Source organism: Periplaneta americana, chromosome 2 (genome assembly GCF_040183065.1).
Source record: "Periplaneta americana isolate PAMFEO1 chromosome 2, P.americana_PAMFEO1_priV1, whole genome shotgun sequence".
Taxonomy (NCBI): Eukaryota; Metazoa; Arthropoda; class Insecta; order Blattodea; family Blattidae; genus Periplaneta; species Periplaneta americana.
The window spans coordinates 66,301,716-66,329,281 of NC_091118.1; the positions used below are offsets into that span (position 1 = coordinate 66,301,716).

The window sequence follows — 27,566 nt, forward strand, 5'->3', positions numbered from 1 at the left end:
GGAATATTTATGTGCTAAAAACATGAACCTTAGCAATCTAATGGATGTTGTTATGCGAACAATTAATTTCATAAGGTCTAAAGGACTCAATCACAGGGACTTCAGGGCACTGCTTGATGGTATTAACAGTATGGGGATTTACTCTACCATACCGAGGTAAGGTGGTGAAGTCGAAAAATTCTGGAACGTTTTCTCGCACTTAGAAATGAAACTGCCTTATTTATGGATATACATGGGAAACCTGTTAGAAGCCTTGGACATGAAAGAATATATAAGAATAATGCAACAATTGTGCGAAGTTTCGAACGTAGATTTGAGGATATTAGAGATCTTGAACAACAATTTAAGATATTTGCAATATCTTTTTCAGTGAGTGTCCTGAATATTCCTGCTGAACTACAATTAGAAATACTTGATTTACAAAGCGATATTGAGCTAAAGGATAAGTATCAAAACAGAAGAAGTATTAACCATTTCTATACTTGTTTTCCACGAGAAAGGTTTCCTAAACAGTACAATCTTGCTGCAAGAACGTTGTAAATGTTCGGGACAACCTACGTATGCGAAACACTGTTTTGTTTAATGAAGTTTACAAAGTCACGTCAGAGAAACAACTAAGTGATGAACAATTGAAAGCATGTTTGCGATTGGCTGGTACTAAAACAATAGCTCCGAGAATTAAATAGCTGCTTACTAACAGAAAACTGCAAAAATCGCAGCGGATCTCTGATGTTTAAGAAAAAGTACTATTATTAGAGAATTGTATTTGAATAACAACGTTTGTACTGTTGTTTTATTTTGTTAATTGAATTGTATAGCAATGAGAAGAAGACAAACAGTATATTAATCTGTATAAAAGTGTATATTTTGTTTTGTTTCATTATTGTGCAAACATGCAAAAATTTGTTTCGTATATAGTTAACTGTACAAAATTGTATAGAGTACTGTTTTTCAGTATAGTGCAATTAACAGTGAAAGCGTGCTTCAATTAAAAGCTGAAATTAATTTACATTCTTATCACAAATTTGGTTCACATACAAGTTCTTAGCTCCGCCACTGTGGAAGCAGCTACCCTTGCCCGCAGCCGTACGTCAGGGCTTGAGGGTTTGTACGTACGCACGAGAGTGTAGTCACTTGACGGTCCCTGATCTAGGTTATTTAGCGTCTGAATGATATGAAGGTGATAATGCCGGTGAAATGAGTCCGGGGTCCAGCACCGAAAGTTACCCAACATTTGCTCGTATTGGGTTGAGGGAAAACCCCGGAAAAAACCTCAACCACCCGACCGGAATTCGAACCCGGGCCACCTGGTTTCGCAGCCAGACGCGCTGACCGTTACTCCACAGGTGTGGACTGCAATGATGTTGAGAATTTGTTCGAGTCATTGGGTGTTGAGCATAAACCTGAGGATTGGCGTTTGTTCATAGACTCCTCCAAAACAAGTTTGAAAGGAGTGTTACTACATAATGGAAACAAATATCCATGAATTCCTTTAGCCCATGCAGTTGGTATGAAGAAAAATATGAGAATATGAAGCACTTACTAACCACTATCAAGTGTGACAATTTTTCTTGGCAGATATAGTGGGGATTTGAAAGTAACAGCTATCTTACTTGGGTTACAGCTTGGCTATACTAAATTCTGCTGCTTCTTGTGCAAGTTGGATAGCAGAGTTAAAAGTAATCTTTACATAAAAAGAATTAGTCAAAGAGAGAATCACTTTAATCCAGGACAAGATAATGTTCTTCACCAACCACTTGTAAGTTCTGAAAAAATATTATTGCTCCACTGCATATCAAATTAGGCCTGATTAAGAATTTTGTGAAAGCAGTGGATCGTGATGGTAGTCCATTTAACTTTCTGAAAAATAAGTTCTCAAGAATGAGTGAAGCTAAACTGAAAGAAGGAATATTTGTTGACCTCAAATAAGGGAACTGATGAAAGATACGCAATTTAAAAAACCAGTTAAATATGCAAGAAGCAGCTCCATGGGTGCATTTCAAAAATGCTGTCACAAACTTTTTAGGAAACTTCAGTTCTGAGAACTACAGAGAACTTGAGAACTACAAGATCATGGGATGTAATATGTTTTAAAAAATACACTTTCTGCATCCCATCTCGATTTATTTCCTGAAAACCTAAGGCTGTGAGCGACGAACACGGGGAGTGTTTCAACTAGGACATCGTGGAAGTGGAAAGGCGCTATCAGGGTAAATGTTGTCCAAATATGTTGGCAGACTATTGTTGGATACCGAAAAGAGATGTTCCACAAGCAAAGTACTGCCGAAAATATGCTTCACATACATTTTAGGTTAATAAATGTAATTTTAGATAAGTTATCGTAATACTATAATGTATAGATACGAAAAATGTTTTTCATGTGATTACTCTAAAACCCTGGGTGATGGAAAAGTTCTGTAAAAAGATTTGAAATCAGCACAAAAACGTTGCCTAGAATCACTCATTGTTTCCCATTTAACAGACAAAAGTTTAAATTTTTTTGACCAGTGTTATTACTATATTGAACGTCTCTAAAAAATAATACGTTAAAAGCTTAAAGCAGTAAAATGAATATGTCACTTAAGCGGTAAGAAGAGGGAAATTGTTATGTGTGTTAGGTTGGAAATACTGAATGTGGAATTTTAGACTTACCGCGGGTTGGTTTTGTGCGGAAACCAAGCAAATACGCACGATCTCGCAAAAAAGTAATTATAGTTTCATTGCTTCACAACGCCAGATATTAAAAGATGCAGATAAAGTAAACCACATGACTTTTTGCCAACAATTCTTTGACCTAAATGTTAACGAGGACATTGTCCACAATATGCTGATGAGTTTTATCAAAACTCAAGCTCATTTTCATCTCTCTGGATACGTCAATAAACAAAACTTTCGATATTGGTCACCAACTAACCCTTATAAAATGCATGAGGAAATATTGCATAGTGTCAAAGTCACAGTTTGGTGTGCAACAGCGTCATTTGTAATCATCGGTCCTTATTTCTTTGAGGACAATAATGGTACATCTGTTACTGTAACATCACAAAGATATGTCCAAATGAATCAAGAATTTTTGTCTCCACAAATTGCCAATAATTCTCTCATCAATAGAGACACGTGGTTTCTACAGGATGGTGCGACCAATCACACGGCTAGACGTTCCATGGATGCAGCCAGACGTTTATTTCCAAACCACACTGTCTCAAAATATGGAGACATTTCATGGCCTGCGAGGTCTCCAGATCTAACAGCATGCGATTTTTTCTTATGGGGATATTTAAAGAATATGGTCTTCAAAAATCCACCTCCACAGAACATCGAAGAACTCAAAGAAAAAATTCGCCATGAAGTTGCTGACATTCCTGTGGACATGATGCATTGTGCAATGTGAAACATACAAGATCCAATGTTCCGTGAAGTCCTCACTACATTTACAATCACATCTCATACTTAACTGGGGGAGGTGTGACTACATAAATTCTTGTAACAAAGACAGTATAGCAGGTTTAGCGTGGCTAAGATTGGGGGCATGGAAGGGTAATAAAATTGTCAACGAAGAAGAAGAGCGCCTTTGTCCACTGTGCGGGGAAAAGGACTCCTGGAGATATATTTTATTGCAGTGTGTCGAATCGGAGCATATCCGGAGAAAATATTTACCACCATCGATGCTAAGTCAGAATAGGAGTTCGCTTGCATGTCTTGACCTCAAGGGGAATAGAGAATGCGAACAAAAGACTGGATTGTTCCTCTTGAAGGCGAGACAGATTAGAACTTCAGCTATTGAAGTTTGTGATGCGAACTGACGAAGGGATAATGGTAACTACTCAATTATACACTGTTATGCCTGTTTTAGGTTAGGATATATTATATAATGTGTTTTGTTTGTGTCATTTTCATTTTAATCTGCGTGTTCTTTTGGAGAGTGGTTGGATCTAATCATGAGAGAGGGAGGTGAAACCTACAAAGTAGGACTTATTTTACACAGCACATACGGTAAGAAGACCCGTGCATAGGATTTAAGAGAAAATTGTGATAATATAGTACATCTGTATGTATAATATTGCTCAAATAAATCCATCTATCTAAACTTAGACTTGTAGAATGTGTGCAACGAAATGTGTCCCACCTGCGAGATGTAGTGTTCAGAAAATAAGAATTTCATGAGGTACAGGTACATGTTATACTTTAAATATAAAGTGAAAGTTTCGTTTCAAAATAATCAGTGCAATAATTATTAAAGTTTTAAAATCGCCCGTTTCGTTGGCTCACCTTGTATTTGTCATTTCCTACAAGTTTGTTTTCTTCTTATCATTAGCCAGTTTGGTTGATCGGATTCTTTGTTGATTAGATTAATTTCAATGGAAGAAAACAACACATAGTGCACCAACACTTTCATTATAAAGTAATACTATGAATTAATATTTACATAAAAACGTAGGTCCAGTAATTACAAAAATAAATTTAAAATTAAATTATGTTTCATTTAACGACGCTCGCAACTGCCGAAGTTATAACAGCGTCGCCGGTGTGCCGAAATTTTGTCCCGCAAGAGTTCCTTTACATGCCACTAAATCTAGTGACATGAGCCTGTCGCATTTAAGCACACTTAAATGTCATCGACCTGGGCCCGGATCGAACTCACAACCTCGGACACAGAAGGCCAGCACTATACTGACTGCGCCACCAAGGGCGACTTACAAAAATATTAATTCAATAGTGGATTTTATAAAATCATCAGATCGGAAGCACCATGGAAAATTGAGACAAAGCTATGTACCGTAAGGAAAGCCTGACACAAGACAGTATTGTAATTGTCATTAAAAATACTAATTAGGCTAGAAATCAGCTTCCAAAGCATCTATAATGTACATCTGAGTAGCTCTTATTTAGGCTGTAGGAACAAGTGTTGTCACATATCTTCCTTGCTCATTACTTTTTTGGATCCAGTAGGCTATAGCAAAAAATATACATAATTTTGTTTTCGGCCCCTTTTCCGTACTATTAAACATTAGCCTAAAACGTACACTAATCTTAAAATGTAACCCGTTGCACTAAAAGGGACCTAAAGTCGTGAAAGGAAATTTTACAAGACAACAAAATAACGACATTGCGGTGTAAAAACTGCATTTCAATTTTTTGACATCTTGTACTACCTATAGGGTTTCTTTATATACTAAAACTAGGATGTAGTTTTATTATTTGTCAAAAAAATCGCGCAAAATGAGTTTTACTGACTGAATACCGACAGCAGAAAAGGGACCCAAAGTCGTTTATGGGATTGTAATATTACCGATTTTAGGTCCCTTTCATTTTGTACTATAATCAGCTGTTGGAATTATCCTTGATTTAATGTCATGGAGAAGGAAATTAATATAGAAGGTTTAAGTGACGAATTTCAAACACGTTTTATACTGATTATTTTGCACCACGTGACTGTGAAAGTGAAGCAAAAAGTGACGTGGAGAATGAAAAATCTGATTGTCAGCTTGAAGACATTGTTTCAATTATTGTTGTAAGTTCTTTATGTTTTCTATATGTATTTAATATCAATTCCATGCTGTAACTTAATGTTTAATGTGCGTGTTGTATTTCATATTAATTTGTTTATGTTCACTTTACGTTCAACTCCTTTTCCAGAAAAAATTACTTTTATATTATAAACACAGTTGCAGTATACTAATACATAAATAAGTAATGTTATTGCTATTTTTACCTTCTTATTTCATGTATAACTCATAATAACTACATAGTGCTTCTTAAATACCTAAATCTTTCTTATAGTTGCTAAGAAAACAAGTGAATACTTTAATTGCATTTTCTCTAAAAGTAGGTAATGTAATATCAACATTCAATAAGTGATATATTAAAAACTATAGCATCTAGATTAGAACCATGAATTTTTAATGCTCAGTATTTCATGCTCTTTCTTGAAACCACAAGAAAAAAAAATGAAAATCCTACTTTAGGTCCCATTTTCTGCAACTGGTCACAAATTTTAATGTTAATATAGTCTATCAGATAAGGACTAAGAATAATGCATTTTTATTGTACAGGGCCCTATTCCGCGAAAGTACAGTACGGTAGGCTATAACAAATTACAAGTAAATTCACCTGTAATTTGTACAAACTGTGAGGATTGAATTCCACAAAACTATGGTGTGCAATTGAAGGGCTCCCTGCAAAAACGGGGTGACTCTACTTTCTAGTGAAATTAATGTTTTGCATGTCTCATAGGTTAAAAAATGTGCCCGACCTTTTAGTACAAGAACGGTGTGATTCCAAGCATTTGGTAGTAAGTTACAGGGGAACTGGAACTAAGCTCCCAATCGTTTTGTTGCAAAAAGAGAGGCAGCTCCTGGAACTATATACAGAGTAAACCGTAAGTAATGTCATTAATTTCAGGGGGTTATTCTTTGAGATATTCCAAAGAAAAATGTTTAATATGATTTTGCTCGTTTTTACTTTGTTTTTGAGATAAAAATTATGTTATATTAAACATATTATCATACCTTATTTTGGGGAAGTCATTGATTTATCGAGGCACTAGAGACATGTATAATCCTAGTTTTGCTATACGGCTGTCAAACTTGGACTTGTCCGAGAGACAACGCTCAAGTATACAAACATGCCAGAGGAAGATGCAAAGAAAAATACTGGGCACCACGCTACGAGACAATGACAAACGGAACATTACAAAGACTGACGAACACTACTGACGCAGCAGAACGAGCCACGGCAAAGAAGTGGACCTGGGGGGGGACATGTGGCGAGACTACATCAGACAAGATGGACCCATGCCGTCACGATGTGGGACCGCTACGTCGGAAAGAGAGGACAGGGAAGACCACGGCTCAGATGGTCTGACATGTTTACCAAAGAGGCGGGGAAACAATGGTCGAGGACAGCAAAGAAGAGAGTTTTGTGGAAAGAACTAGGGAAGGTCATTGTAAATAGATAACGTAATCAGTGTTAAGATATTGTAAATAGTAAAGTCAGTATTAGTGAAAGTGTAAGATAAGTTTTGTAAATAGTAAAGTCAGTGTTGAGAAAGTGTCAGGTAAATAATATAAATAGCAATCAGTGTTTGTCAAAAGTGCCAGTGTCAGTATAATGTGTGTAGTGCAAGAAAAAAAAAAGAACAAAGAACAGAGTGCTGAGACTAGTTAAAGTTGAACAGGGTTATTAACCATGTCACAAAAGTAGTATACACGACAAGCTCGCCTGGATTGGCTCACCAAGCGAGTACACTTGAGCCATCCCTGTCGAGGGTGTTCTAACCCCATCACAGAGGAGGCCTGTGCCAAACATGGGACATCATGACATCATGGCTAACATTCATTCTTTCATTCATTCATTCATTCATTCATTCATTCATTCATTCATTCATTCATTTAATTCCCAATATGCTCAGTAATTTTAAGAGAGCAATGTATCAAGATTATAAATTATTGAAAGAATTTTAATTTTGTCCCTTAAATGTGAAGAAATGTGATTTCAACAAATGTAACTTTTCGTTCTGCAAAGGAATTTTATAATGTTATATTTGTTCCGATCAGATTTCTGCACATTTAAAGGACAAAACTAAAATTCTTTCAATCATTTATTATCATAATACAGTGCTCTCTTAAATTGACTGAGAATAATGAAAATTAAATAAATAGCTTTCCCAAAAGACGCTATGAAATGTTTCATATAAAACAGTATTTATCTCGAAACGAAAGCAAAAATGAGCAAATTTGTATTAACTTTTTTGTTTCTAATATTTCAAAGAATAACCCCTTGATGGCATTATTTATTGTTCAACCTGAATGTGTGTATATATAGTATCTGCAATGTCTTGTGTTTAGTTTATGATATTGACACAGTAATAATAGTGTTTTCAGTGCAAACGTGGCTAATTACACTGCCGGTCAAAAGTTTTCGATCGGGTATGAAAACAACTACATACTTTATTTTAATGTACAAACACATCGGAAAAACTAAATAGACCAACAAAATAAGTATTTTCTCTCTCTAACATTATGATATGATAGAATATTCAAAACGAAATCCCTGTTTTAACCACAAATCCATAGTTGTGATAGGTGATCGAAAACTTCTGACCGGTAGTGTATATCGAATTTTATTGCCAAAAGGTGGTAGCTCCATTATTTGTTTACATTTACCCCCCTAAATTGCTGATTATAATAAATGATTGTGTAATAAAATGAAAATTCTAGATAGCTAGGACATACTCTGAAAAAAGGAAAGAAGCTCAGTTAAAATTTGAATTTTTCATCATGTTTTTTGTAGATTTCCACAACTGTGTAAAAGTGCAGCTACCTCGTTTATTGCAGGGAGTCTTTCAGATTGCATTTTATTACTCCATACTTACAAATTATAACTGGAATTACCATTTTTTGTTCCACAAAAATTAGTATTAGTTCTCTCTTTTTGGGAAGACCTACAATTTTTGTATATTAATATTGCTAATAATAATAAAATTGTTTACTATGTTTACAATTGTTTAGTTCATATATCTATCGTCGAGTTCAAAAGTGCGACAACTCAAAAATTGCCATTTTTTAGTTCTTTATACTACTGAAAGCCTCTTTCGGAGCTCTTTCCGATTCAGTATTGAGATAAGTCATATTTACAACCAAAAAGAAATAAAAAACTAAGTAAACTACTTTAGAAATAAAATTATAACTATGGACTTTACTAATTCATTATTAGTACATTTCGAAATGTATTAATAATGAACTGGAAGATTGTGATAAACTCGTCCTGAATACTGACTCATTTCTAATTATCGTGGTTATGAACCAGAACTCTGTTCCTTTCTAAGTGATTTATTTGAAACTTTCAACTGAAAATATCTCAAAACTTGTTTTTTTGAGTGGTCGCACTTTTGAACTAGACGATCGATATGCGCAATTGTACTGTTTTCTCTACCAATGAAAGGAAATTAATAATATTGGTAATACAAGGGAAGATCGAAAAGTAATGCACAACAATTTTTTGTGGCAACGTATTTAATAGGTAAGCAAAACGAAATAATGGAGAAAAAAGTTACAGATTTTACCTATTTTTCAACACAGGAACCACCTGTGCACGACTGATTTCATTTCTCCATCCGAACCGAAGCGTTGGCCTCCTACGAATTTTTTCATTGGTCCGAAAAGATGAAACCCAGATGGTGCGAGGTCTGGACTGTAGGGTGGTTGACTGCCGCCTCATTGCCTCTGACATTAGGTGGTGTTGCAGCGGTCACTGGTCGATCGGACGTGCTTCGTCGGTAAGATTTACTCAGCACTCTTCTAAGAACCTGCACCAACTGGAGATGTTGCTACGGTCCAGACAATCAGCACCATACACCTCCAAAATTTCTCTATGGATTTCACTCGGACTTTTTGTTTTGCTCAGAAAAAATAGACTACATCTCGCTGCTCTTCACAAATAAACGATGCTAGCATACGTTCAATCTTTACTCACTAGTTGCCGCTCGTTCCGCCAGGGTTACACCTAATTGAGCCATTGCTGTCTGTAGCGCAAGATTCAAATTATCTGCCAACATTGAACTTCCTAACCAAACAAATAGTATAACTTACCGTAAAGAAACTGTTGTGTGTTACTTTCCGATCCTCCCTAGTACAAGAGTATCTTCATACAAATACCAGTATTCTCAGTCAATTTAAGAGAGCAGTGTATTATGATAATGAATAATTGAAAAAAAAATTGTTTTGTCCTTTAAAAGTGCAGAAACTTTATCCAAACAAATGTAACATTTCGTTCTACAGAATAATTGTTCAATGTTACATTTGTTAAACGAAATGGACCATAGACTTACATTCTCCTCCCCACTCCCACACAAATGTTGACATTTTCCAAACTAATCCTGCTGATAACAATCGGAGTCTTGATTTTAGATTGTCGTCTTGGTTACTTTAAGGTGAGTTCACTCGATTGTCACTCACACAGTGGAAGGACTCTAATCTCTTCTCTTGCGAGGATTGCGTGTGGGCGCCCCCTTGTGTTCCCTCTCGCTGCCCAAACTTTTCACATCTTCGGCGATCTTGCCCTGCCACTGAACTGTCATGTTTTGAATATCCACCCCTCTTGTGGTAGCCACTAGGTTATGTCAATTTTTGGTTTTTCTCTTTCAAAATTCACAAACGCTCATTGAAATGAAACGGCGAAAATCGGAGTGAGAAAAATGGCCAACGGGCTTGGAGCTCACATATACAGTTTTTCTCAACATCAATTTCCCTTAAAAGTACTCATGTCGGTGTTGCTTTTAATATTTCTCCTCCCATTTTTCCTTTCTTTTATTCATTTATATTTTCCACACAATACAATAAAACCTAGTTAATCCGGACTAATTGAGGGATAAGTTGACCAGTTTAACGAAAGTCCGGATTAACTGAAATAATCTAAAAAAACAGTAGAAAGTGCAAGTAGAAATTCCGTTCATAGCAACAAAACATGTTTATTACGGTGTATTTAAAGGGCATAAGCCTAAATACACTATACACTACAGTAAAATCTGAAGCACTACATACAATACAATAAATATGTGATACCCATAATAAGTATGTGCCCGATAGATCTATAATTATTGTAATTCCATAGATCTAATGTATGAAACAAAATCTTAAAAAAACAAAGTTCTTTAATTCGGATTAATGAGGTTTTCTGTAGTCAGGAAATAATGGTTATATGAATTATGCAGAGTAGACGCAAGAAGAGCTTGCTACGGAAAGCTGCGCGAACTTTCGGAAACGTTCGGGTGCACTCGACCTCGCTTCGATTCGATTCGATTGGCAAACTGTCGACAGTTCTCAGTCGTCTGCTGGCTTGATGTCTCGAGAGAGATTTATCATAGCGCATGTAACGTAACCTAAACCTAGTTTCAGAGTAATCATAACATAACATTGTCGAAAATACAGAAGCACGAATTTTTTTACACATAAAATCACTGAATGAAATGGCAAAGATGTTATAAAAATATGTAATTGTTAAAAATAAAGAAGCATGAATTTTTACACATAAAATCACTGAATGAAATGACAAAGATGTTATAAGAAATTGTAATTGTTAAGAATACAGAAGCATGATTTTTTTACACATAAAATCACTGAATGAAATGACAAAGATGTTATAAGAAATATGTAATCGTGTAATAATTGATATTTGACATTGTAATAAAACACTAATAACTAATACTATTATGTGATTTTATTAAAATGTTCCGATAACTAGGGTACTATGGTCTGTTTATTTTAATCTGTATATACTGCTTATGTTACGAGCGGAGCCTGTTTCGTTTTTCATAAATTTATGAATGTTATAAATAATTCCCTAGTTTGACTGTGTAACGTTTTATTAGCACTTTCCAATTTAGAGCGAAACGGGGGCTTTGTTAAGTACATAGAATGTTGTACAAAACTCTGTTATTTAACAAACACACTTTGAACTATACAAAACTCCTGATATCAGGGATAAAACGCAGAATATATAACGCATACGTTGGCTTCTACCCGCTCTGCACAGCAACACTCCACGATACGAACAGCTCAAGACCGCGCTTTCGAATGCGCCCTGTAATCAGCATTAGGTGATTCATAGCAGCCCTGTAACGAGCATGGCGGCACGAGGACCGAATATCGTTCTCTGCGCATCAGTCAAATGGACAAGCTTTCTTTGCGCTTCCTCTTTATACAGGGACATCATTTTATTTTTACTTCAACTTTTATTGTACCCGAGTTTTTTAATGTACTTCACTCCCACCCCTTCTACTAACGAAGTTCCAACCCAACTGTCGTCCATAAAGAACAAAGGCCGCAGTGCTGAGTTAGTGATTATAGTACGTTTCAGAAATATGTTCGCGTTTTCCAATATTGAATCATATTTTCGCACAGGTACTGTCGTCCGTTTGCCTACGTCGCATCCCGATTTCCCCCACTACTTCTGCTCTCTCCACTGTAAAAACTAGTGGCTGGGCTTTCTTAGCTGTTTTCTGAAAACATTAATTTCTGTTAGGAATTAATTGGACGTCTACGTAATATTATGCAACTGTTCAAAATAACTGAAATAAAGACCCTCGTTAAGTAATTAACTATCATGTGATTTCCCCCCCCCCTTCTACGATCCTGCGACATAACCACTTGGACGGACAGTAGATAGAATGTCTGAGTAATTTTATCTGTGCGGGTGGGGCAGAAGTGAAGATTGAATTTACAGTACGTAAGGTACTCTTTTATAGAGTAGATACAGAATTACTTCAACATGAGTTACTAAGTATGAAGGACGAAACTGGTAATTGGAATTAGATGCAATAGTCTATAGTGCTTTAATAGGCACAAAAGAACTGAAGCCTGTATCGAAATGAACATTTTGAAAAATGTGTTTAAATATCCATATTATGATTATTTTTCATTTTAACTTCATTCTCTATATTGTACGCTAATGTGCTGTAGATAGTATAATATACACTTGATAATGAATAGTTCGCATGGATAACTCAGTTCGTGAGTAAAAACACTTATTGTTAATACTGTACTGTATTTTGATTAAACAAAACCTAATGAAAATTATCACACTCAAAATCGCGATATTTCCTACTTTACGTAAATGGATTAACTACTTTTCTTCCCTCCTGTACCTAGTAAAGTGATTTGTTTGTATTTTACGCCAGTATCATCGAACTCCAGTCGTGGAAGGAGGTAGCAAACGGCGTTGATCCAAAGGTATAGCCAGGTTAATATTAAAAATGTTAGCAAAAATTAAATGATGTCCCTGTACATACATATAAAATAAAATGCACTAGAATGATAACGAAAAAAAAATCATATTGTGTGTTATTACTTTAATCCGAGTATAGACGTTTCACTAATCATTGGAAATTGTTTAATGCACTGTCAATTCTCTAGCTTCTGGCATGTTCTCCTTATATTTACTGACGTAATCCGAAAAAATTGAATCTTACTGTATTTCTTGTTACAGTGTCCTTCGGTGGAACAGCTAGTTTCTTCTTGGGCTGCAGCATCCTCAGCTTCGTTGAGCTATTCTACTTCCTCACTCTACGTCTGTTTTGGTTTCTAAGGAAACATCAGAAGAAGAAAACTTTCTCACCACGCTTACTTCGTCACCCAGTCGTGGTTATTAACGTACCCAGGTTATATACAAATACCAGACAATGGTAAAGGCACAAAACTGAACTTAACTGGTCATGAGGATGGGTATGAATCTCTTCTTTATCAGCCAATATGTTTTTAGTTTAGTTTAGTTTTGCGAGATTTTTAATTATTTATGTATTTATTCATTCATTCATTCTAATGAATTCCATTCAAATCCAATTATTTATTTATTTATTTATTTTTAATTAATTTATTTAATTTTGTTTGTTTGTTTGTTTGTTTGTTTGTTTATTTATTTATTTATTTAGTTCGTTCGTTCGTTCGTTCGTTCATTCATTCATTTATTTAGTTATACATACCGGTACAAAGCAGATACTCTGTTCTAATGCATGGACGGACCAGGACAACTGTTGTTTACATAAAACAAGCAGCAAATACAAAATAGAACATTAAGGTAAATTTCTATTTTATTCAACAATATTGCTCCATTTTTATTGTACGTCTAAAACATACACAATAATGATTTAGTGTGCACAAAATCACACAAACTTTTTTTCTAATGCAAAATTTTAATATCTCCCGCTTCTGTAAATCAGTATCATTTTTAAAGAAATTTCTGCCTGTGTGATTTTCGAAACGGGGTAAGAGACTCCCAGTTTCTAATAATCGTTGATAAACTGCTACAAAAGTTCGCCGATTAGATAACCTTCTTTGCGGTAAACGTTGACGGTACATTCTTCTTGCCGCACTTGAATTACGAAAACTTTCTCCATAAATGAATATCATATCATGATATTCCTGAAATGTATGTGGTATTGTAAGTTTATTATCGAATAGCTGTACTGAACTGTCATCCGCTCGGCAGGAGACCTATGAACAGGGAGCTTGAATCAGTTGAGCAGTGCAGTGCAGAGAGTCTGTGCAGTGCATGAACCCTGCTGCTTATGTTGCCACGTCTCTCACGCCAGAGTATTAACAAATTTAAGCATCCATTGTTATTTAATTTTACGAAAATGTAATAGAACACAAATATTTTTTAAACTAATATTAACTCTTTGCTAGATATACCTGCCGATGTAACTGTTTTCATATTTTTACTAACGATATAAGCAGTGTAACGAAAATAAAATGAGGAAAGGAATATTTTTTTCTGAAAAAACTATAAAGATTTCACCCTATGCTGTATGGATATTTTTTGATCCTGTAGACAATCCCCGAACACTGTGAAAAGGACGGCACTTATAATCTACCCCTTACACCACTTGAGAGAGGAGAATGTAAACAAGAACGTCTCAATAACAGTCACCTATGTAAATGTTCATTCAACGTCGCGCTCTGACAGCGCTTGGGTGAGGTTGTGAGGTGAAGCTCTGCTGTGTGCGTCCAGTTTGATACAGTACATAGAGCACAGTGCTTCGAATATGAGCTCTAAGATTAACAGAGTGAATACCATGAAAGTAATATTCAACAAGGAACAACAACGACCAATAGCAATAGAAATTCACCAGTGGATTGCAGAATATTTACAGGTACGAGAATTGGACTTACAAGCTATTCAACTAGTTAGTAAACAGAATGCGGTTTATTTGAAATTTACCAGTAGCAGTGTGTATGAAAATTATTTGCGGAAACATGAAGGGACAACAAATATAAAATTGCAAAATGGTGAAATTGTGGCAGTTACAATAACATCAGGAGATGACGACATGACTACAGTTAGGGTGTTTAACATTCCACCGGAAGTGCCAAACGACAGGATTACCAATACATTAATGAACTATGGTAAAGTGCAATCAATTGTTAATGAAAAATGGACGCATAAATATCGATTCGCGGTTGATACTGGCATACGTATTGTACATATGTAAGTCGAAAAGCCTATTCCATCTTCCTTAATAATTGCTAACTATGAAGCGTATGTTACATACTGTATGTCGGGCAAGAAAAAACTTGTTATCAATGTGGCAGTGTTTCGCATGTTCGCTCTCATTGCCCACAACGTATCTTCCGTCAGCCTGTTACTGTAGTTCCAAGACAAAAGCTTACCTTTAGTGATATACTACAATCGCGAAGGTCAACAGATGAGATATTTGGCAATCATATCGAGAATGAACCACACGGACAGACAAATGCCCCATTGCCTACTACTTCCACTGTAAACAAGACCAATGACCTCGAGATGTTAGTATTTCAACAGGAACGACTATCCGACAGCCATAGAGATATAGCAGCTGATTGTCCCGAAGTAGCTGACAAGATTGACATACATCGGAATACTCAACCAAACATACATGACGAAGTTACCAATATACAGAACGAATCGGAAACCGACTCGGCTGACGAAAACGACATCGTATTAGTTACTGAGAACAGTTCGATTGGAAATGAAGACGAGACTCCCGACAATAAACGTCGTAAGAAAGAACATTCGGAGAAAACTTCCCAGCAAACCAAAAGTAGTTCACAAGAAACTAGAGATAGACTTAATGTGATTTCACCTCATGGGATAAGTGAAATTCACAACCCACAACCAATGATTCAAGATACAGGAGCTGCTCCAAGTGAAGATGAGGGGAGGATTCCTTCTTCTCAATCGGACTGAATTCAAGATCCTCGACTATAAACACTGACAGCGACCACCATGTGGAGCGATGAAATGGAAGTTGTGAATCTTAACCTTACCAGGGAAATAGGAAGTAATGATCATGGACACGTGGACAAAGCTCCTGCCAAATCTACAAAAACATATACTAGTATTAGAAAGCATCCATATAAATCAGACGAAGGCAAATCCTTTCTTCCTACTTTAAAAAAAAATCATAAGCAACTACTGCATAAGTTTTTCTATAATATATGTACATGGCGCATATCGTATGCTATAATATTTGGATGCTCTTTATGACGCTCACGTATGATAATAGCAACCTTAAATTCTGGTGGTGTTTCTTCGCCAACAAAAATCCTAATTTTTAATAATATTCTGAAAGCACACGACATCGCCATACTCTTTATGCAAGAAATACATAATTCAGATTTTACTTGTATCTATAATTATAATACTTATGTTAATATCGAACCTACCCGTCAGGAATAGCTACTTTAACCAAACCTGGCATATAATATACGCAAAGAAAACAATGTTTCCTCTTCAACTGCATGATTATAGCTATCCCCTTGCAAATGTTAGTGCCTTATTTGGAAATAATAAGTGTAATGGAAGCTATATTTCTTTGCCAGCTGTTCTATACCGGCACTCATAGGAAATTTCTTCCTCATCCATATAATATTGTTAACCTCGGTAGCCATATTATCGTTGCAATAACAACACTAACTTTCCTCTGCCATTATTTTTCTATTAATAACATCATCAGTACCAATCTACTTATGAATTACCCCTACCCTAACATTTTAGTTCGAAAAATTGCTACCATTAACATATGTGGATCATATTCACCGGTGAAGAAGGACATGTTCCGTCACTTCTTATACACTCATGACATAGAAATAGCCCTCATACAAGAAGTAGTTGACGAAGATGTAATCCAAATTAATGGATATAATACCTACAGCAATATTGGCATCAATAAACGAGGCACAGCAATAATGGTAAAAGAGGGTATAGAAATGACAAATATAGAAAAACTCCCTTGTGGTAGAGCCATCCTAGGAGAGTATCAAGGGACTCATTTTCTTTCTATTTATGCTCCATCTGGTACTCACAAGAGAAAATTGCGTGAAGAGTTCTTCACAATAGACATTACGTATTTGCTCTCGAAACTACACAATAAATATATTATAGGAGGCGATTTCAATTGTGTACTTTATTCAATCGATTGTACCGGTAGTACAACTAAATCACCGGCCCTAAATTACATTATCAACAACTTTCATATGACCGACGCCTGGAGAGTGACGCATAAAACTGCGGGATTTACGTATCACACTACAAAGTCGGCTTCACGTATCGACAGAATATATGTCTCCACAGATTTAAAAAATAGTATAAGTAGCTCCGAAATTGTTCCCGCCCCTTTTACAGATCATAACGCTTTGATTGTGTTGATTAAAATCCGTATTTCCTTCATCACGCGCGGACGAAAACTTTGGAAACTCAATAGTCAATTATTACGAGACATTACAATAAAAGAAGATTTCACTACTGAATGGCAAAAATGGATAAGAAAACAGGCCCAATACGTAACGAAAACTAACTGGTGGGACGTATATGTAAAAAAAAAAAAAAAAAAAACAGATTAGTTCTTTCTTTAAATATAGAGGACTGGAAAGGAAACGGAATGAGAATACGACATTAAATTTTCTATTTCAATGTATCCGCGATTTGCAACGTCCAGATTTTCAGTATGCTCCTATGCAAGCAAAGTTAAGCTATATTAAAGCCCAGATAAGAACAATATACAGAAGAAGGATGGAGAGAACAACAGTGACTAGTAAAATTATTTCAGCAGAAGAAGAAGATAAAATGAACATTTTCCATTTGGTAAAGGAAAGAAAACGCTGCAATTCCCACTTCGTTATCACAATTGAAGATGGAAAAAACGGAATATAGTAAACAAAAGGATATAATTACTATCTTTCATCGGTACTTTACGATATGTTTGATGATAAATCTGCACATGTTTCTCAAACTTTTAATCCTAACCCATTCAGGTATGTCACACCAGAACAAAATAAACAGCTCAATGCACCAATCACAAAAGAGGAAGTTCAAATAGCAGTCTTTCAAGGAAAAGCAAACAAGTCACCCGGAACGGATGGCATCACTAATGAATTTTATCAGCAATATTGGGACATTCTTGGGGATGAATTTACACATGTCTTAAATGAAATAGTTCAGAAAGGAGAGTTATGCCCTTCTCAACGCCAAGGAATAATGGTACTGATAAAAAAGATTCCACATCCCAAAACAGCTGAACACTATAGGCCGATTACCCTACTAAATGCTGATTATAAAATCTTAGCCCGAATTGTTAATAATCGTCTTAAATCAATACTGCAAGATATCATACATGAAACTCAATTTGCTGGAGTCAAAACCGGATCAATCTTTGATGCTACAAATGCCATTAGAGACTTGTTAGCATACCATACTAAATTGGAACACAAGGGCCTTTTAATCTCAATAGATTTCTCAAAAGCATTTGACAAAATTCGGCATGATTTCCTATTTCATACACTTCATCGATATGGATTTTATACTAATTTTATAAATAAGATAAAAATCTTCTGCATCAATATCTCATCAATTTTACAAATTAATGGACATTATTCCAAGCTGATAGCTATAAACCGTTCAGTTCGACAAGGCTGCCCTTTATCCATGTCCCTCTTTGTAATTGCACTCAATCCTTTACTGGAATATCTCCACCAAAGTCTAACAGGATTAAATTTGCAAAATACCCGTCTAACGACACTGTCATACGCTGATGATGTAAACATATTACTATATAACGACTTAGAAATACCTAGAATGTGGCAAATACTACAAAAATTTGAAGAAGATTCGGGTTTAAATATAAATATTCCTAAATCACGTGTTCTACCATTAGGGAAATGGGAACATTCACCCCACTGTCCTCCACTTCTCACAACAGACGAGGTAAAGATTCTTGGTGTCATATATCCATCGAACTGGAATAAAATTCAAGATCTGAATTGGAATCCCATAGTAGCAAAGATCAAGGGAAAACTTCAAACATCTTACCCGCGAGAAAACTGTCTAAACAACAGAATCTTAATCCTTAATACTTATATATTGTCTCTCCTATGGTATGTGGCTCAAGTATAATACGAATTCCCATGAACTATTCCAGACAATTACAAGCAGCAATCACATGGTATCTCTGGAAAGGGGCCATATTTAGAGTGCCACTTTCAACAGCCATTAAGGGAAGAGAAGAAGGAGGATTAGATTTCATACATATTCCAACTAAGTGTGCTTCCTTATTAGTATCCCGATACCTAAAACAACAACAGACGGATAATATAGCAGCCAAAATGTCCACATTCTTCCAAAACGCCCTTCAGTCAGGTACCAAAAATGCTACAGACTTTGATTATGTACATCAAATACTGAAAAGTATTAATGATCTACAACTTGCAAACTACGGTAACCAAATACCAACAAGGTTAATATACCAATTGTATCTTGAAATGGTCTGTAACGCTTCCCCGTTCGATAAACCTATGAGAATAATGACTTACTACCCCCAGGTTAATTGGAATAGAGTGTGGACCAACATTACAAATAAATTGATATCTGCAAAATTAAAAACATCTCGGTTTAAAGCTTTTCATGATTTATATCCAAAGAATCTCCGACTATATAAAATAAAAAGATCTCAAACAATACTATGCTCTATATGTGCCCAGATAGATACTTTCACCCATCGTCTAACTGAATGTAACAAAGTTAAGGAAATTTGGTACAAAATCCAACATATAATAAGTACATGGCTTAACACACCATATACATCTATACAACCTAGCATGATTACGCAACCTGACTTTCATTTTGTACCATCTCAAAAACATAATGCTGTAATTTGGATCATTAGCAATGTAGTATTCCTAATAATGGACTACAACAGGGAAATGGAAATGGAAGAATTTATGGAAATCCTAAAGCGTTCGAGGTACAAAGCCTATAATAAGAAACACGGGAAAAAACTTTATGGCAATTTATTGAATTATATATGAGTAAGGTAAAATATTTTGAACACATCATGCTCAGTTAACCTATTTGTGTTTACAATCCTTTATTACATAAATGTTATAAACGAAGTGTTCAATTTAATTAATGACCATGTCATCACTGTTTCTTTCCCGAAATGTAATCTTCTTCCTTCTAGTATGAGGTGCATACCATCTTCTATGAGTGTGTAGGTAAATTTAAAAAAAAAAAAAAAAAAAAAAAAAAAAAACGTTACGCCAAAATATAAGACACTAATTCATTCTCGAAAATTTGCTTTATTTACATAAACCTCCATATGCAGAGTGGAAGGGTACCTATTATATTAATTCACAAATGTAATAGATCAAGTCAATGCGCACAAGTTTGGTCAAATAAGATTTTTGATACGTTTAATAGTGTTATGCCCCGCTAATTTAAGGGATAAATTACGGTGGTCAAACATAGCAACTGTCATGAATTTCATAGCAAGTTTTACGGACAGCACCATGTATGTGCAAGTCCTTGATGAACAGTACGCGTTGCAAATAAGACGCCGGACTCGCATTGTCGAGCTAGTGGAGAGAGCAAAGTCAGCTTCTTTTACCTTTATCTCTCACGCGCTAGGACGCGTGCGTGATTAGATTGTTCCATAGCCCTCTCTTGCTTTGAGACCCATATTAAGACCAGCTGATCACAGGAAAACCCATGATTTTCTGTATGTTAAATTAACGCAAATCCAGCGTTTGCATTGAGAGTAAAACTGGCATATACGAAGTACATCTCAGTTGTACTCATCCTTTTTTTCTCGCGGCCGGGATAGCGTCATGACGCGACGCTACCGCTCTCAATATAACGAACATCCCTACGGGCGCGGCGCCTCTTTCGAGTGCTCACTTCGAACAGATCAGTCAGTTTTGTGACCGCAAGTCAGAAGACGGTGAGAAGCATGTAAGTCAACCAATCGAAGCCGGACCATGGCGTCCGCCATCGTCAACACTACTTTCGTCTTGTGTACTTTAAGTTATAATATTTCATCATATAGCAATTGCTACTAATGTCGAGAGAGAGATTTACTAAATGTTACTAGTGTCAGAGTAATATACCACATAGAATATAATAAGGAAATATCAGTACTTGAAATTCAGTGAACTGTGTATACTTCGAAGTTATATTTTGATCGTATTTATTTAAGACATAATGGATTATTCCGAGGTTTTTGAATGGTACTACCTCACGAGATATTTTGATGGACAATATTATCAGTATTCGGGAATCCAAGCCGAATGGCACCTGAGTCAACAAACGTCTTTGTAGGTAAATTCTTTAAATGATTTTGTATTGTTTTACGAAGTTTGTTCGACTAATTGCACCTTACGTAACCAAGTTGACGCACTGAAGTTTCCATATTATTTCATTGTTTAATCAATTGCAGTCAAATATAATCAATTATTTATTCTACCATTTTGTTTTCATTTAAACTCATGTAACTGAGTAGGTATACCAAGTAGGTATATCCTAGATTCTCTTTTATTGCTTAAGTTAAGTAAAGTAAGGTAAAGTGAAATAACAAGAAACATTCATAACTTAGTAGACCTGTTAAACATTCTGCAACTTTTCATAACAAAGCTAAATAGCTAAATGTATAACTCATGTATATAAGAAAGTTTTACAATATATTGAAGTGATTTATTTGATTTGATTAAGCTGATATTCTTCGAGCCTGATCCAACCTGTGATCCTGTTCTTGAATACGCAGTACCTAGTTAAGATAATAGCTCGACCATTACCATCCTGAAATATCCTGACGTAAACTAAAATAAACTGGTGTCAGAAATACCTTGACAAGAGTAATGCTCGGTAGGGCAGAACTACAACATAATAATCTGGTGTCAGAATTTGATCATAACTTAACAAAGTTGTGCCTAACAACAAAGAGGCACAACAATAGTTTTGAAAATACGAAATGTAACGTGTTGCAACGCTGCAACGCTCCTTCATGTCATTGCCCAGCAGTGGGGGTGAGTATAACTGCAATCATCCACTCCGTAAGATTTCTAAGAGGAGAATGTGAACAAAAACGTCTCATTAGATACTATTGTTGAAATAATGAAAGAAGAGAGAAAGATTTAGTTTAGTACTGGATGATACTGAACAAACTTCATTAATAGGACTATATTCTTTAATTAAGACACAGAATTAATGAACTGCTGTTAATAAATAACTCGGATAAGTACAAGTTGCCGTGCGTCTGGAGCTTAATGCACACAGGCCTGTAGTAAAAATAAATAGTAGTACAATTTATGCTACAGTGAACCTTGCTTAATTAAGAAAACGTGAGTCTAAAAATTAATAATTCTCTTATAAAAAGTGACTCCTTTGTTTTACGCGCTTACATAAAATGTAACCTCCAATTAAAATACAGTTTCTAGTCGCGTTTTAATAATCTCTCTTCCTTAATTACCAGCATTAGTTATTTATGAAATTCAAACTGGAAGTTGGTCAAACGCAGTAAGCAATCACCAACGAAGGCTCAAATTTAAGGATAACTAGAAGTAGAAGGCCTGTAAGTTTATAAATCTCAAATTCTGTACAATCCAAACGTCTAGTAATTGATATGGCTTTAAACTTACATAAAAATAATTGTCTGTAAAAATAGATCCAACATTACAATCACAGGTTGAATAAATAAATACTAAATACAGTTTTTTTAATTAAGTTTCGAAAATAGTTCCAACAATAAACAAATACAGTGTATTTAAAGAATTTAATTACACGGTACCATATCGATGGCCCAGAACCAGACTGTTCCAAGTCCATTTTACTATTTTTTTTACAGGAGAGCTACTTTAAGGTCCTGACATTCAAAGCTTCATGAAACAATTTGAAATAGCTTCATAGCAAATTCATGGAGAGGAATATTTACAATTTTGTTCGATTCATATATGCAGACAAGAACTGGAACACAATGAAACACAGATTTCTTTCTTATAAAAAGTTGGACTTAGAACAGTCTGGTTCTCAGCCATCGATATGTAAGCTATCTGTGCTCTCGACCTCCGATCATACGCAGGGTTTTGTATCTGGACTTAGAATATCCAGCGGTCCAATTCTTTTTTTTGGGGGGGGGGGCAAGTGTACATCTCCACTTTACAAGGTCTAAGACTCCAAATATGTGTACGTATTTAGTACTTTAAAATTAACATGATACTCTACGCTAAAATAACTGAAATTATGAACTAAAGAAAGGAATATCGAAATATGGGTATAATGCCATTATTTCATATTTTCACTTATTAAATGGTCTAAAACCAACCGAAGTGAAAGTTAACTTGGAATCATAGTCCAACTGCTACTTTATTATAACTCACGAGCAAACATTCTGAGGGGGCAGATAAAAAAGTTAATTTTTTCTCTTCCACCATGTTAATAATGTCAAAAGAAATGCTTATACAAATTTTTGCCATTCGACCGCAATTACGAGGCCGTCCAGAAAGTTATTTTCCCTGGGGCTGTTTACAGACAAAAGCACAATTGCATAGAAATATTTATAGAAACAGATACAGCAATTGTTGGACTATTTTTCAACATCCCCCACTGGAATTGAGATATTTATCATACCATGGGATCAATTTTTGTATCTTTGTGTCGTAAAAGTCAGCCGCCTGGGATCGGAACCAGCGTTTGACAGCCGTCTGCACACCTCTGACGATCCCATGAAATTAAAAACGTCTCAATTCCGGTGGGGAATATGTTGGAAAACAACTCAACAATTGCTCAGTTTGCCCCAATAAATTTTTCCATTGGAGCTGTGTTTTCTTTCTGTTAACGGCCCCTGGCGAATTTATATTTTTACGGCTCTCGTAATTGTAGTCGAGCGGCCAAAAATTCGTATAAACACTTCTTTTGATATTATTAACATAGTGAAAGAAAAAAATTAACTTTTTTATCTGTCCATATCAGAATGTTTGCTTGTCACTTAAGTAGGAGGGTGTAAGAAAGCACCAAAATTCGAGGTTGCAGACTGCATGTAACACAAATAATAACTATTTACTTTATAATATAAGTAAACAATATTAAGAAGAATCTTAAAAAATAGTTCCATTTTAAAATGTTAATTAATTAGCTTATTGGAATGAAAGATCTCTTCACTACTTATGGGAAAAAATTTCCAGTTACTTTCAATATGAATTCAACCAATCAGCCTCATATAACAAGAGTTGTTACAATGGTTTCTGTCGTCCAGATACAACAAAAGATCGCATTCAACTCAAAGCGGTGGGAGTCAGAGGTGCCTGATAATGTGGACGTACTGCATCCTTTCTGTGTTGCTTATTTTTTTCGATTATACAAACTGTAAGTATTTTTACGTTTATTTTATATACTCAATTATTCTACAACTAATTTTTTCCTACATTCTGAGTGAATATCGAAAAATATTAGTGAAAATGTGACAATATTAATTTAAATGCATGCTTGTAAACGCATGAAACCAACAAATTACAGTTTACATTTGTTTAACTTTCATACATTTCGAAAAAAAAAAATACACTTGACATTCACTGGCATCTATGATAGAAGTACAGCTGTCGAAAGAAAAAGTGGCCGTTCTCCAGAAACTAAGTTCCCTTCGAGTATCTCCGCTACAATTCGGAGACAGGCGATGTTACATGTTGTTAGATCATGTTGCCTGATATCTACAGTTATAATTAAAGCGCGTGGTCCAATATCGAAATGTTTGATAGAAACCGATGTCTATTGAGAGTTTTACAATCGTCTAATGGGAAATGTTCTCATGCCAAAATGTCTAATTTTAAATTTGGTGAAATTACAAATAATGTCTCTGAAGCATACTGTCTAATGATGAAAGAGTAATGGAACGGAGAAAAATTCTCTCCGGCGCCGGGATTTGAAGCCACACCGGATACCACCCCGGCGTCGGACAGAATTGTCTCAGATTAAGCTCCAACTCTTGGGTTCCCTCTAGTGGCCGCCCTCTGCACTACGTCATAGATGTCTATGAACGTAGGACCGAAGTCCACACATGTGCTGAGGTGCACTCGTTATGAGTGACTAGTTGACCGGGATCCGACGGAATAAGCGCCGTCTTAAATCACGAAGTGATTTACGCATATCATATATATTATTTTAATGTACCGAAGTACATATGATATTTCCATGCAGATATTCTGCGTCATCATACGATGAAAGAGTAATGGAACGGAGAAAAATTCTCTCCGGCGCCGGGATTTGAACCCGGGTTTTCAGCTCTACGTGCTGATGCTTTATCCACTAAGCCACACCGGATACCACCCCGGCGTCGGACAGAATTGTCTGAGATTAAGCTCCAACTCTTGGGTTCCCTCTAGTGGCCGCCCTCTGCACTATGTCATAGAGCTTAGTCTGAGACAATTCTGTCCGACGCCGGGGTGGTATCCGGTGTGGCTTAGTGGATAAAGCATCAGCACGTAGAGCTGAAAACCCGGGTTCAAATCCCGGCGCCGGAGAGAATTTTTCTCCGTTCCATTACTCTTTCATCGTATGAAGACGCAGAATATCTGCATGGAAATATCATATGTACTTCGGTACATTAAAATAAAATAATATTTACTGTCTAATGTTGTAATAACAATATCCATTACCGTTATGGTACAGTAAGGTCAATTGAAAAATAGGGAGTAAATAACAATGAAACTCTTATACGCTATCATTGATAAGAATCACACGAGACATATAGACCTGTTAGTGATACTCGTTCGTAAAATTGTTCTAGGTTCACTCGTCAAGTCGTCAACATTACCTCCAGAGCTGAAGCTATTGCGCTTGTTCTGTGTCTATAGATAACATCTCTAATCAGTACAAGTTGGAGATTCCGAATATAAGCCAAATCTACAGTATATTCATTCATCACAAGAGTTCATATTTAGCTGATTGAAACGACAAATCCACCCGAAACTTCGATGGCATATCTTGCACATTTTTTTCTCTTACCTATCCTAACACATGTGTATACATATATATCGTTTATTTTATACACTCCTTTACATCTGTGGTCATATCGTATGTTTTAGAATGTGGGGTATACCAGCAGGCCGTTTTTACTATTATTGAGGTTCTGTTTCTGTTGAATGTTGTACAATGGCTTATGTTCATGTAACTGATTTTAGATTTTGATTAATATTTGTAATTGATGCGGTGATGAATCATGGTATGTAAATGTCCAATCCAGCATTTGCCTTTGTGACTGAGAGAACCATGAAAATTCTGTCAGATTGTTTGGCCACGCGGTTTGAATCCGGGACCTCCAATGCGAGTCTCAAACGTCTCTCAGCTAACTCGTTTGGTCCTTATGAATATTGTTCCCAAATATTGGCGTTGAATATTTGACAAGTGTTTATCCATTACAGCTGTGTCATTTTAGACAACTTAACTCACAGATATTGGAATGTTAGGCTCCAAATTATTTGCACGTTCTTCCAAAATATGATACCTGCAGGTTTTATAATTTCTGAGCATATCATTGACATATGTTTGACACTGAATTTTTTACACGTTTATCAAAAGATCTCTGCAGATTCTATAAATTCTGAGAATTTGTTGCGATATTTCTTTGGTCAGTGTCAATATTTTAAATGCACATATTTAAAAAAATGAAAATTATCATATTATACATGAATCTTGGTAAATATTGCGCAACAACAGTACAAATTGAAAATTTATGCCCAAACTTTATTATTCAGAAACAATCACATAACTTTATGTTAGTCATTTGTCATTTTAGTTAATCAATTCCTCTTGTATAAAAACATGTACTGGAAAATTAAAAAACTGCAGACTATGAACTTTTGTCTCCATTCTGGATGCTACACATTTCTTCATTTACAGGCAACAAAAATAATGGCACATTAACGAGAACCGTTCGTAAGGGAATTACAGAGGAAATGAAGATAAAGATGCTCAACCAACCTGACATGTTTGGCAACACAATCCTGCACAAAATCGTATCAAATAAAATGTGGGAAATGGTGCCATTACTCATAGAGAGAGGAGCAGACATCAACACGAAAGACATGCATGGTAATACAGCTCTACACATTTTAGCTAACAGTGAGAAATGGCAATTAGCGAGTGAGCTGATAAAGAATGGAAAAGGGGACACCACTGTAAAGGACATGTGTGGCAAAACAGCAGTAGATATCTTAAAATATAGTAAGAAAGGTCTTGAAATAATGTAATGACAGTGGAGCCCTTACTATAAACCCTACTCATATCAGCACAATTATGTAGTGTCAGTAAAATACTGTGGTAATAAAACTTGTTATTGCAAAAACATACGTGTGGCACTGGATAATACTTAAAATAGTTATGAGTAAATTGTAAATATTAACTATATTCTGACATGTAATAAATGGCTAAGTTACATGTATTTCCTATATTGTCAAATGTAGGCTCTAATTAAAGGGTTCAGAGCCATAGTGGGCCAAGCGCCATTTATTAAAAACGCAGAAAGCAAGGGTTAAAGTTAAGTAAATACCATCATTTAATTAAGATTGACATATTATTTAATTTTAATGGGCATACTTTATCTTACTTGCTATATGTTTCGTTAAATTATGGTAATCACTTAATTTTGTTTTCTCCGTTTTTAATAAATGGCGCTTGGCCCACTATGGCTCTGAACCTTTCAATTGAATTTAAGATGCGTTATTCTTTCACGATGAATGCGTTCGAAATTTTTTTAGATTTTCATATTGTATAGA

The 27,566-nt window shown here is 35.5% G+C and overlaps 1 long non-coding RNA gene across 1 annotated transcript; it reads left to right on the plus strand.

Annotated features, from left to right (window-relative positions):
- Positions 1-22,303: 22,303 nt before the first annotated feature.
- On the plus strand, positions 22,304-27,259 carry LOC138695273 (uncharacterized). The gene is made up of 3 exons (XR_011331110.1): positions 22,304-22,372; positions 24,053-24,162; positions 26,692-27,259. It is a non-coding gene; the product is annotated as an uncharacterized lncRNA (long non-coding RNA).
- Positions 27,260-27,566: the final 307 nt, after the last annotated feature.